Here is a 12,479-nt window from a genome sequence, read left to right on the forward strand (position 1 = left end):
AATTTGTCTAGCCACAATGTCCTGAGTCAGTAGGTGTAGCATCAAATTCAGTGCATTAGATGGCGTCGCCCTCTACGCGATTGTGATGCAAAAACAACCCATCCTTTGAACAAAAGTTGAGCTTTTGAGGCGCCGTTCACCAGATCACACCAGACAGCATTATACGTCTGACAGCTGCAGTATATACACAGTGCATGACGCGCGGTTTAAATCCACAATTTTTTACAATGGCTCTCTTGCAAATGGCCTTTTCAAATTATTGGATTTTAATTTCAATTTACTGTCTAGGTTATATGCGCTTTCAGTTAACAGAACATTATTTTTTCCCAAGGCGACAAGTTTCACCGGGGGTAACTTGTATCTCTTGCTCAAAATAGCAACTTCCGTACTAGACAAATTTACGCCTAGACCACTTTCGACTCAGACACAATTCCTTCAACAACCCCCGACGAATGAATATCAATGACAGCCTCTTTTGTCCTCCTCCTTTGTCCTTTGGAGAGTTCCCCAGGGAATGTGTATCAACGATTAGTTCTAATGTTAACCCACTAGAAATTGTCCATACATTCTCTGACGGAATTCCTACCACCGTAACAGGTTTCGAGGATAGCATCTTCCTTAGCTTAGAGGCCTCAGATGTATCCTCCACGGAGCTGCAGAATACCATCCAACATTTGTTTTTAGCCTTTCTCAGCTCGCCCTTGTATTTTATTAGCTCAGCTTTATAGACGTCCCAATCGTGTGGTGCCCTTGGGCTTTCGCCCTATTGAACCTTCCTTAGAGCAACTAGTTTTAGTGTCCACCATGGCGGTCGCTGTTTGCCCTTGGCTTGGCACTAGGACATGCTGTCACAAGTGAGTCATTCATGATCCGCTTGACCATTATGTCTATATCCTTCGCAGTGTTCAATTTCATTTCGGGTCTAGCAGAGATAGACAAGCAGAATGTATGCCGAAATTTATCCCAATCCATCTTTTTCTGTTTAGCCGAAGGACCACATCTAAAGTATTTTGTCCAAGGCATGAACTAATGGACCGATGATCAGAGAAGCTGTGGTCACTCAACGCTTCTCCGTCGCATAGCTTTCCGTTTATATCCTACGATACAAAGATGACACCGAGTACCTCCAGCCTGTTTTTGGTAATAAAGGTGGGTTTATTCCCTTTATTACAAATCGCCAAAGTGCAACTTAAAATAAGTTCGATAAGCAGCTCACCCTTTCGTTGTTATCCGAACTTCCCCATGTCTGGTGTTGTGCATAAGCATCTATCACACAATGAGGCTCTTTTTCCCTGTAAAAGCGGCTTCAACCAGCAACTTAAGGCTTGAAGGCGGCATCTCAGAATCGTGAGCCATACATAGGGAAGCCAGCCAGTAATGAGACTTAGTAATTCCAAGACTGGCTACTACTGAATCATCAGTGCGAAGCGATGAAACAAGAAAAACATTTAGACCACTCTTTGCAAGACTACAGGTTCTGTATCTTCCATTCCGCGCACCTTTGATAAGTTTAAATCCAGGAATTCTTACTGCACCCATGATTCTTGGATAAGAACAACGTCAAATCCTACTGCAATCAGAGAGATCTTAAGTACCGCCGAAGCCGCTTTACAATGGTGGAGATTTATCTGCAGAAACCGGATCATAGTCAGGATTCAGAATTTCCATTACTGTTGCGTTAACCTCGCCTTCTGAGTCCGCCAGAAGTTCATCCTCACAACATACGTTCGATCTTGTCGTGTTGAGTTTCCTTACGCATCCATGGACTAATGAGTAAGCACTGGAATCACTCTTGCTCAGGACACTGGACTCTTGCGGTGTGGACAATTCCGCCTTGAATGCTTTACTAGCTGCTGTTGTCGAAGTTCCTTTCAAATTTGAGCCCAATCTCACCGTATGACCTACCCACTCAGGGCTTGTCGGGTCTCGGTTCGGAGCCTTCCCCTACTGTTTTGATCGTGGCGGAAAATTTTTATTCTCCTGCAATCCGTCATTTCGATAGTTTCTCAGACAAGTATTCAGCAACAACTGCTGAGTCGTCTTCTGATTCCCCAACCCCATCGCTTCTATTCACCTTCAGTTGCACTTTTCAGACTTGTTGAGATCTGCAAGACAGCTGGAGTTTAGTACGAATGCTGCAAGTCGCCGGTCGCCATCACACGGTAGTTCAAAGATTTAGATTACAGTCCCAAGAATCCGATGCATGGATTCTAGATCAGGGGGAGTCCTTGGTATCCAAGCGTTTGCCAGTGCTGATCCTGGCCTGATCTCGCCAATCTTACGATACATTTCAATTGAACATCGATCCCCAATTAGTGTGTAGCGGCCTCGATACCAGCCTGCATCGTCACAAACTGGAGGAGACCCAGATGATATAGATGACACTCCATGGACTATCTCATTCCAATTGTTCCTAAGTTAGCAGCCCTGTTCTTATCCCTTGTCGCCAACTACCATCACCAAGCTGTCCTTAGCGATATTAGCATACGTTCTTATACTCATATTACTATTGTTCGCCTTAGTTGCCGTTTCCAAAGCTAGACATGTAGCCTTTGGTGTAGCCTGTGTAACGAATCTCCGAGCCCAACTAAGAGAGCCTCTCTCCTTATCAGAGAGAGTTTTAGCATCGTTCGCACCAGGCCTTTAAATAAACCTGAGCGCGATGCGCCTATTATTATTCCAACCTCTTAAAGAATGCCAGAGAAGGCCCGTGGCCTAGGCTAACTATAGGCAGGCGATTAGTTTAGGTTCGGCCTTCTACTCAAGACTCGCACCAGGTGTCTTCATCCAAAGCCCCCTCAGTCGTCTGTCGGCTATGGGAGCCTGGAGCAGCCACTTTACACTCGAGGTCTCAGTAGCAGCCTGATACCCTCCCTGAAGCTGTTGGGTCGTTGGAGTCCATTCTCAGCCTACTCCCAAGCTCTAAATCGGCGGCTTCACTGGAAACAGGCGTAGATCATCAACCGATCAATAGAGAACACTATCGTAGGTACCCTTGAGTGACTTGAGTGTCCAGCATCCATTTAAAACATTATCTCCTTTTATTGGTAAGAAGAGGCTAATGAGACTGTTGCAACCCTATAACACCATAGATTACGGTCTGTGGAGAAGTTCAAAACTCTGATAAAATTTTCACCAGTTTATCTCTCACATATGGTTAAGCTTATGTAATGATGATTTGATAAAATGATATCGAAATAACACTATTTCTTTGCCAGATATTATTGTTGTATCTATACCAACATCAGTGCTACTTTTATCGCCATGAGTGTTATTTGTATGCTTTTTAATAAAGGTTTGTTGCACAGCAAAAGCATGTACTTTTTTCAATGGAGGTGATGTTTTTGTTTCACCTACCATGAAACTTGCGAAACACTTACTACCTAAAAGTATGCAAAAACACCTACAAGTATGCACCTTTATTACATAAGAGTCCTAGGTAATATTCTGCATGCCACAAAAACCTCTCAAAAATTCTACTCCACCACTGGTAAATGTAAATAAAGTTCTTACTATTTGCAAACATTTGGGGTTAATAAGCGATTTAAAGCAAAACAGAATTCGTAAAATCAAGAAACGTTTTGCCCACATTTATTGTAGTTTGTTTCTTTAGTCTACTTTTAGGCTAATGAACCAGAAAATGAACATTTTTCTCCCATGCACAGCAACAAACAGCCGGCAAGTATAACCCCCCCACAACAAAAAATCAATAATTTGCATAGCAATTTGCAGAGGAAAATTATTTTTGGCATGGAACGCAGGCAAAGCCAAAACAGCTGTCATTCCCACAGTCAATGCTGTTTCAAAGACAAATTGTCTTTAATTATAGCTAGCACAGAGCTCGATTGCTTGCTTGCTAGGCCAAGAAATGACAGCCAGCTGAATAACACCACATGAGCCGAATAACATTTTTATTTTTTTCGCAACTGATATCATGTTGACGCAAAACCTGTAACTTGGTGCGAGTGGGCTAGCCAAAGGCAACACCCACTACAGCAGGCTATTAACATTAATTTAACTTAGTGTTGAGGAATTGGATCGTTAGAGTTTGGAGGCATATTCTCACCCTATGCAGCCAACCACATTACAACTAATACCACAAAGTGTGGATAAGACAACTCATTTTTGGAAAATTCCAACATTAATATGCCTTTGGTGTCGATGATTTGAGTTGACTTCTTGGCTCATTACATTTAAAGGCAATCGATTTGGTTAGTTCTTGAGTTTAAGCCAAAGCGGAAAACCTATGGAACACGTGTTCGTAATATTCAATTTAACTTCCTCCAGAGAGCGCTCGCACACCTTTTACGGGCGACAACAGTTGCCGCCTGTAAATGCTGTCAAACAGGTTGGCAAAACAAGCTTCCAATGGTGAAGACTTTAAGCCTCCGAGTTCCCAAGACAGAATTAAATCCGTTTTATTTAATCATCGTAACGTAGTATGGCAAAAGCTTCAAGAACCGTAGGTAAGAAAACTCTTGCATAATGGCACAACAGCCACACCACACACCACAATGCATGGATTAGGCCAATCGATAGACATAAACCATACCAGGCAGGCAGGCGGCAGGCGGCAAACAGCAACATGAGCATATGCATAAACCATTGCGGGAGCAGCAGCTATCTCCTATGGAGCAATTGTTCCAACCAAGCTGGAGCAATTGCCCTGATGTATGCATATAGCAGAAATCTTATGCAAATTTTCCCAAACATGCGAACACCAGAATGTTTGATGGTGGAGTTTGTTTTTTATGTGAAAATCCAAACAACAAAGACAATGGCACCAAAATCTCTCTTTAAGGAAATGTTCGGGAGAAATACATTTGGAAAAACAAAACAAAAAAAAAGAAACATGTAAATCACGTAATGTTTTGTAACTCTTTTCATTTTAGTAATGAAAAAAAAAAACGGAAGAAAACGGAAAGGGAAGTGATATATAAAAGAACGTTTTTAAGATAACTTGGCAAGGTTACAACAACACAACAAAAACACTTGAAGTTTAGGGTAATTAAAGGTTGAAGGTACGGGAAATGTTTTAAAATGGTATGGTGTATTTGTTTAATAGAATTAACGGGAACAAGTAAGAGCCATATTAGACACGTATGTTGAAAGTCATGAGAGAAGCCGATGTACAAAATATCTGCCAAATCGGATGAGAATTGCGCTCTCTAGAGGGTCAAGAAGTCAAGATCCCTGATTGATTTAGTTGGCTGCTATATCAGGTTATTGACCGATTGCAACCATACTTAGCACAGTTGTTGGAAGTCAAAACAAAACACCACATGCAAAATTTCAGTCAAATCGGATAAGAATTGCGCGCTCTATTGGCCCAAGAAGTCAAATCAGATGAGAATTGCGCCCTCTAGAGCCCCAAGAAGTCAAGACCCAAGATCGGTTTATATGGCAGCTATATCAAAACATGGACCGATATGGCCCATTTACAATCCCAACCGACCTACACTAATAGAAAGTATTTGTGCAAAATTTCAAGCCGCTAGCTTTATTCCTTCGAAAGTTAGCGTGCTTTCGACAGACAGACGGACGGACATGGCTAGATCGACTTAAAATGTCATGACGATCAAGAATATATATACTTTATGGGGTCTGAGAAGCATATTTCGAGGTGTTACAAATAGAATGACGATTAGTATACCCCCATCCTATGGTGGAGGGTATACAAATGTAAAATAGGTGTCTTACTAATATTAATCATACGCTCTGGTGGCCAAAAAGTATATATTAACTACTTCTGATCAGTGTTGCCGTTTCTGGTAGGTTCCCACCAAATTTGGTCGGTTTTTATTCTCTTGGTAGGTTGGTAAGCCGACCAAGTGAATTACTGAAAAAATCGCCGGGGATGACTTAATGTTATTCCAATTCTTGTCGTTTCTGTGTATTCACTAAGAGTGTTGAATAAAACAATGAATGTCGTGGAGCCAAATACTGCCACAAAGGGTCTCACGCAACAAATTACAGGAAAAAGGGTGAATGTTCTGATATTGACTGTAACTGGTATGAATGTAAGTTGTTCCAAATTTCGTAAATTCTGGGTAAGAAATGCAGCTTTCCATACTTAGATGTTGAGGGGTTCATGCAACTCACTGTAACGGCAAACATGGGTAGTAAATGCACATTTCTTGGCCTAACCCCTTAAACTGGGACATCGCATCTTCCAAACTCGGCACGGTTGTACATTGAAATCGTTAAAACATTGGACTTTTATAAACTCAAATTTTCTTATCAGGAAAGGGTGCTATATCAAGATAAAGGGCATCTTTAAACTTTTGAGCTGTTGAGTGATTTCAAGAAACAGATGAACGGACATGTGTAGATCGCCTATGAATCCAACGACGATCTATTGGGTTGCCTAAAAAGTAATTGCGGATTTTTTAAAAGAAAGTAAATGCATTTTTAATAAAACTTTGAATGAACTTTATAATTGCCATTTTATTCGATAACCTTCTGCCATCTTCCTGGCAAATTTAGTATTCCACGCTCATAAAAATTCTGGCCTTTATCTGCAAAAAACTGAACCAAGTGCGATTTTATAGACTCATCATTGCCGAAAGTTTTACCATTTAAGGAGTTCTGCACAGATCGAAATAAATGGTAGTCTGATGGTGCAAGGTCAGGGCTATATGGTGGATGCATCAAAAGTTCCCAGCTAAGCTCACTCAGTTTTTGGCGAGTGACCAAAGATGTGTGCGGTCTAGCGTTGTCCTGGTGGAATATGACACCTTTACGATTGACCAATTCTGGTCGCTTCTCCTTGATGGCTGTATTCAATTTGTCCAATTGTTGACAGTAAACATCCGAATTAATCGTTTGGTTCCTTGGAAGCAGCTCAAAACATACCACACCCTTTCAATCCCACCAAACAGACAGCATAACCTTCTTTTGGTGGATATCAGCCTTTGAAGTGGTTTGAGCTGGTTCACCATGCTTGGACCATGATCGTTTTCGACTAACGTTGTTGTAAACAATCCATTTTTCATCGTTTTAAAAACGGATCGAATTCATTGCGTTTAAGGTGCATATCACAAGCGTTGATTCGGTTTGTTAAATTTCTTTCAATACATGTGGTACCCAGCTTTTTCACCAGCCCAAGACTTTTTATGTGATAATGAACGGTTGATTTTGGTATATTTAACTTCTCTCCTATCTCACGCTCAGTTACATGACGATCCAATTCGATTAATGCTTAAAATTTGTCAACGCCGACTATATGAAAAATCAGCAATTACTTTTTGGGCAACCCAATAGTTTATATACATTGCAGGGTTGAAAATGTATGTATTGATGTGTTGCAAATGAAATGGCAAAATGGGCAACTTTTCGGTGGAGGGTATTAAAACATTTACCGCATTCTTGGCTTTTGGTAGGGTTTGGTAGGATTTTTCTTGCATTTTGGTAGGAAATAATTTTCTAGAGTGACAACACTGCTTCTGATTACATTCAAGAATATTTTTTATACCCATCACCATCACCAGGCTGAGGAGCTATACTAATCCAGTCATTCCGATTGTAATACCTCGAAATATTGATCTACAAAGTATATCTATTCTTGATCGTCTTGACATTCCAAGTCGATTTATCCATGTCCGTCCGTCTGCCAAAATCACGATAGCGGTCAAACACATAAATATATCCGCATGAAATTTTGCTCATGCATATATATATACACTATAATAATATTGATCGTCGGTTCTTCTGTTCAATTTCTAGAGCCTATAGAAGCCTCAATTTTTGTCCGATTTCGCTGAAATGTTGCACTTAGTGTTCTTTTATGAGTTCCAACATCCTTGGAAAATTGGTATATAACCTGATATAGCTCCCATAAAAATCGGAATCTCGATTAGTCTTCCAAGGCCCCACGAAACTTCAGCTTTTGGCGGATATATTTTATGTCATATAAAGTACACCTATGCCCTTCAACTAAGTTTATTTGTGTAAATTTTGTGCAAGAATCCATGGTGGTAGATTCGGGTGGGCCGAACTTAGCACGTTCTTACTTGTTACTTTACTAGAGGATTAACTGTCTTCCAGATTCAAAATTCACCGGACAAAGTCATTATTTCGATTCGGAACGCCTGGGCTAGAATCCTGTCGAGAATATTATGAAGAACATCTCCTCCATAAGTCTAATAGAAAAAAGTCTAATCATTTCTTAAATGTAACTAACCAGCACACATTTTTAGCAAACAACAGACTTTTCAGCAGTTAGCATGTTGGTCTGAAATTGCCAATATTTTGCTATAACAGCAGCAAAATTAAATCGCCGTCAACAATCCCATGGCAGCCGGTTTTATGTACCGATATTATCCGTTTTAATGTTGACTGCCCTTTTTCATCATGGGCAGGCAGAAAACCGTGGGCCGTGGTTCTGTTGGTTTGCCACCCACTTCTAGTGCATGGAGTGGGTGCATTTCCGTTTGCGTTCTGGCCTGACGGCATTATATGAGTATAGTCACATTGCAAAGTGCTGTGCAAACGTAGTCAGCAGTGGGTCGCCAGCGTCGTCACAGCAATCTAGGAGATAAAGATGACCAACACCTGCAGCCTTTACAGTTGTCACGGTTACCATTTACTGCGTAGTTTAGGTAAGGTAAGGCTTGCAGTGCGCTCTAATTTCGAAAAATTAACCTCGACAAATAAAATCTAAGTCAGGAATTTAGTGCTACATACAAAATCCCTAATTGTATTCCATACAAATTTCATCCGCAGTGCCAAGTTATCGAAGGCACTGCGTCCAGACGGAAATTCTACATTGGTGCCAAAGAAATTCTATGTACCGAGTGCATGACACAGGTCCTCAACCTTTCTATGAGCACTATTCCATTTCCCTATGTCTGGCAAATGGCCAGAGTGATCCCGCTACTAAAGCCTAGAAAAGACCCTAGTAAAGGAGAGTCGTACAGAACGATCGCCCTTCTGTCGGCGGTATTCAAGATGCTTGAGGAAGTTCTCTTCCGAGCCTAGTGGGAGAATTTCTATTTGCCAAACACTAGCACAACGACTGCACGCCATTACCATGGTTTTGTACAGATCAGGCCATGTGATAGGACGGTTCTTGAGGTTAATGACCTATTGAAGGCTTTCGATACGGTAAGTCGCACTTCCGCAGGACCTTAAACTTTGGATCACAAATTTTCGGTATGTAATTTGTGGAATTTAGAAGTTGAAACCCTCGGAGAATCAACGAGGTAGTTCTCCAAGGAAAATTTCCCCAAAATTCTCACATATCCATGAATGCTGTTCGACTCAAGTTTAAGCTCAATGATAAGGGACGAGTCCATAGTACCTCACAATGTCGCCAGCATTAGCAGGGGATAACCACCGCTTACATTTTTTTGATGTTCTCGGCAGAATTCGAACCCAGGCATTCAGCATCATAGGCGGATAAGCTAACCTCTGCGCTACGGCATGGGGTTATCATGCCATAGCGCAGCGGGATGATATCTCCGCCACTGTTTATCTTCTCTACTGTAGACTGCATCGTAATCGTATCATATAGGGACAATTATGGTCGGTATGGCCCCCTCGTTGATGGCATCTGCGATAGGTTGAACTTCTACCTAACAAATTTGACCACCAACAATTCCAAAATACTTGGTGTCACATTTGACACCTTTTATAGGTCTTTCGTACATGCACCCACAGAAAAGTTAATACCAAACGTGCTTAGTTCGGTACCATACGGTATTGATAGTAAAGCAACACCGTATGGTAACAAAGTAATACCGCTTGGTAAGGATAAAATATGAAATGATTGGTACCGTTTGGTACCAGCTTTATTACCGAACCGGTATTAGTTTCAATATCAATCTGTTGCTGTTTTTTTGTGCCAAACCGTTATTAGTTTTAGTACCAATCCGTTATTGAATATTCCACCCCCCCTGAAAAAACCCATTTAAAATAATTTTAATCTCGTTTCATTTTAATTATTCGTATTAATAATCAGAATTTAATGACTACAAAACGTAATAATGTTACCCCGTGACCAATCTCGATTCTTTGTATTCAGCAATTGATTCCATTTCCGTTAATTCCCTGAAGTGGTTTTTATAGGAATACACAAACACCGCATCGTTTACCACAAGAGACTTTACCATGTTTTCATATAGATGGCGGTACTTAGAGCTTGCAGTATTTCCATTTTCACCGCTGTCGAGTATTTGAATTCGTTTCTACGCACACAAACTGTATTTACAGATTTTGTTATATTAAAACAAGTATTTTACAATGGCCTCTATATTTTAAGTACAAAGCTAAACATCACTTTTGCTGCGGTGACAAGAATGCAAATATGACGCCGTCAATTCTTAAAAAGCCTACTTCGTGTGGTATTAAATTGATACCAAATGTAGTTAAATAACACAAATATAATAATACCGGCCGGTATTGGTAAAATACTTTCCTTTTTCTACCAGTGTGGCGCTGCAATTTGTGACAAGGTCAGAAGTAGACACAAGATCCTCAAGACGTTTGCCGGCAGCACTTGCGGTGCTAACAAAAAAAAACCTTGTTGACTACATACAAAGCAGCTGAGCAACAAGCAGCGGAAAAAAATCCTGAATGCGACATACTGTCTCCTCAGAAGCCAGTAATCCCCCCCCGTGTGAAGGCACAAAAACATACTGTATGAGCAGTATCTGCTGGACTGCTGTCACCGAGACCATCCTAACTACTATCTTCTGGCTAGGTATACGACGCCCAGAAACGTCAGCGCTACAAGAGAGAACCTCTAAATCAGGCGAATCTAGATAGCTTTCACACAGTCACGGTAGGAGAAGCGGTGTACATCTACTGAGTGAATGCAATCCTTAAATTGCCCCGGCAAACCAGACTATATCCGGGTAAATTGCCTTCCGGCAGATGCTTTAGTGTTTCCCAAACATACCATTGCGGAACAAACATCCCATTGCGGAACAAACATCCCATTGCGGAACAAACATCCCATTGCGGAACAAATTAGAGGGGAAGTAACTTCTCACAATATCAATTGAGTGCTGCCCGATTCAAATTTAAGCTCAATGATAAGGGGGCGTTTCGCTGAAAAGTGACACCTCTTGGTTGAGAAGTTGTACATGGCTGAAATACTCACAAATGTTGCCAGCATTTGGTAAGGGGATAACCACCGCTGAAAAATGTTTTAAGGTTTTCTCGCCGGCAGGATTTGAACCCGGCCGTTTGGGCGCGATAGGCAGGCATGCTAACCTATGCTCCACGGTGACTCCGGCAGATGTAACCGCCTCAATTCCTACAGACCTAGGATTGATGCTAGGAGAATCGTTGAACACCTACCGAGTGACCGCCACCCATTGCACCTGAAAATTTAAATCTTCCCCAGGCAAACCAGGCTATCTAAATACAAAATTCTCAATGAGTGCAGTCCGATTCAAGTTTAAGCTCAATGATGAGGGGCCTCCTTTTTTATGCCGAGTCCGAACGGCGTGCCGCATAGCGACACCACGTGGTAGAGAAGTTTTAACACGGCAGGATACCTAACAAAAGTAGCCAGCATTAATAAGGGAATGTTGTTGATGTTCACGCCGGGATTTGAACCCAGTCGTTCGACGTCATAGGCGGACAGGCTAAGCCACAGTGGCCTCCAGGCAAACCAGACAAGTTCTGGCTAAATTTCCTTCCGGCAGATGCAGCCGCCTTAATTCCTAGACTTAAGATTTATGTCAGCGTGTTGGATGTGTGTCCCTGTTCTAACCTAAGGCCAAATGCCACCATTTTATTTGCCCACCCAATCCTACTCAAATTAGAACCAGGTCCGTTTGGACGAGTCCCATTGTGGTCGCAGAGTTCCTGGATCTGGATGTTTAGCGGAACCAAGCAGACAAATGATTGAAACACAGCTACAACAACAACTAACAGCGAGCAAAAAGTGTTGCTATGATCTGTGTATCAGTCTATGAGTGTATAACTCTCACATAAGCCGATCTCACGATTAAGTTTCTGAAGCTTCTATGGACCGCTGGAAATTTCCCCCCATAGTTCTTTGTTTCGTTTCCATGCCATTTATGGTCCATACCGGTAGATTTTAAGGTACAGATCCCACATAGAACGATCTCTCGATTTGACTGCTTGAGCCGCTAGGCTAGGGAGCTAAGAAAGGCACAATTATTATCCGTTTTGGATGCATTTTTGCACATGTTATTCTGGTATTACTTCCAACGTGTAGCTCCCATTAAACCCTATCTACTTCTTCGCGAGATAGTTCAAAGCACTTGCCAAATGCGATCCATAGTGAAGCGACCTAACTTTTTGAGCGATTACTGGTTTTAAAATTATATGTCCCACTTATTACTTCTCTTCCATTTTAATAATATTTAAAAAAAACATATATACTCTGAATCTCTAAAACTAAATTGTTTTTCTTATCTATTACCGTATCTGTATTTTTCGCCAATTGCTCTGCTACAAAGCCATTGACACTTCGCACCCCAGACCTTATCAGTATGGGAAAT

At 41.4% G+C, this 12,479-nt stretch overlaps 1 protein-coding gene across 4 annotated transcripts in view; it reads right to left on the reverse strand.

Moving 5' to 3' along the window:
- The window catches only part of LOC106092346 (rab11 family-interacting protein 4B), a 416,788-nt gene that overhangs the window by 126,385 nt on the left and 277,924 nt on the right, over window positions 1-12,479 (reverse strand). The window lies entirely within an intron of this gene.

Source organism: Stomoxys calcitrans, chromosome 1 (assembly GCF_963082655.1).
Source record: "Stomoxys calcitrans chromosome 1, idStoCalc2.1, whole genome shotgun sequence".
NCBI classification, from domain to species: domain Eukaryota; kingdom Metazoa; phylum Arthropoda; class Insecta; order Diptera; family Muscidae; genus Stomoxys; species Stomoxys calcitrans.